The sequence below is a fragment of the Myodes glareolus genome, chromosome 7 (genome assembly GCF_982192425.1).
Source record: "Myodes glareolus chromosome 7, mMyoGla1.1, whole genome shotgun sequence".
In the NCBI taxonomy this organism is placed as follows: Eukaryota; Metazoa; Chordata; class Mammalia; order Rodentia; family Cricetidae; genus Myodes; species Myodes glareolus.
Genome location: NC_142032.1, coordinates 87,423,454 through 87,424,512, shown reverse-complemented (window position 1 = coordinate 87,424,512; position 1,059 = coordinate 87,423,454). Strand labels below are relative to the sequence as shown.

Genomic DNA, 1,059 nt, shown 5'->3' with positions numbered 1-1,059 from the left:
TTCTCCGTGTTGACTCTTAAGTTCATCATAACAGAGAGTGCGTGACCTTGGAGTAGGCTCTGGAAAGTCCAGACGCCGACTCAATTGTTTTAAGTGAGCCCTGGGCCCAGGCCTCAAACCATAACACCCGGATGAATGTGATGGATAGGCTTCACCACATCTCTGGACTTGGTGCTCCTCAAAGGCTGCCTCTTCTCTTATTTCCTTCCTCTCTCCCTTCCTTCTTTTTCTTCTTTTCTTTTAAGTAAAATGAGAGTTTTTAATGGGAACCACAGATATGGTTACAATTACAATTCTCTCTCTCTCCCCTTCTGTTCCTTCCCACCCTTCTTCCTCTCTTCTCTTACCCCTCCCCCATTCTCTCTCTCTCTCTCTCTCTCTCTCTCTCTCTCTCTCCCTCTCTCTCTCTCTCTCTCACACACACACACACACACACGCATACACTCCATGGGCAATTGTGTATTGGAAGGCTATAAAATAACAAGGATGGCACTGGGTTAGGAAGAAGAGTTGTTCCAGAACCTTAGGAGCCAGGCTGTTATAAGACCCTATCTGTGCTCACCCCTGGAGTCCATCTTGCCAGGGCCAAAGCCATCTGTATTCCCACCATCCCAGTCCCATTAGAAGACCCTATGGTCCCTGAATGAGTCAGGTAGCTGCCTAGATGATGTCCTTCCCTGCTATGTTGTTCATCTTAATATTGACCCCAATATGAGAGACTCCTGGTCCCTTCGTGGGTCATTTGATTCAGGGGCCTCACATGGGTGGCATTCATTTCTCTAAGAGATGTTCATGTCCTCACATGTAGGCCCTGACTGTTTCTGCCCACCACCTCCTTTAGAAAATCCTTTCTGGCCACCACAACCACCACCACCTTCTCCGTGGCTTCCGTGACCATGTCCACCAGCTCAATTGGAATAAGCTCATCGAGTAGCAAACGAAACCTTGATGGGACTCCCAGAGAATTCTTTGTCATCAAATCAGTCGAGAGCTGCTTTAGCTGAAGGTGAGCCCCCAAAGGTCCTTGCAGGTTGCAGTTTCCCATTCTGTATACAAATA

General features: G+C 47.9%; 1 pseudogene; it reads right to left on the bottom strand.

Annotated features, from left to right (window-relative positions):
- Nucleotides 1-538: 538 nt before the first annotated feature.
- The window catches only part of LOC125417003 (uncharacterized), a 1,435-nt pseudogene continuing 914 nt past the window's right edge, over nt 539-1,059 (bottom strand).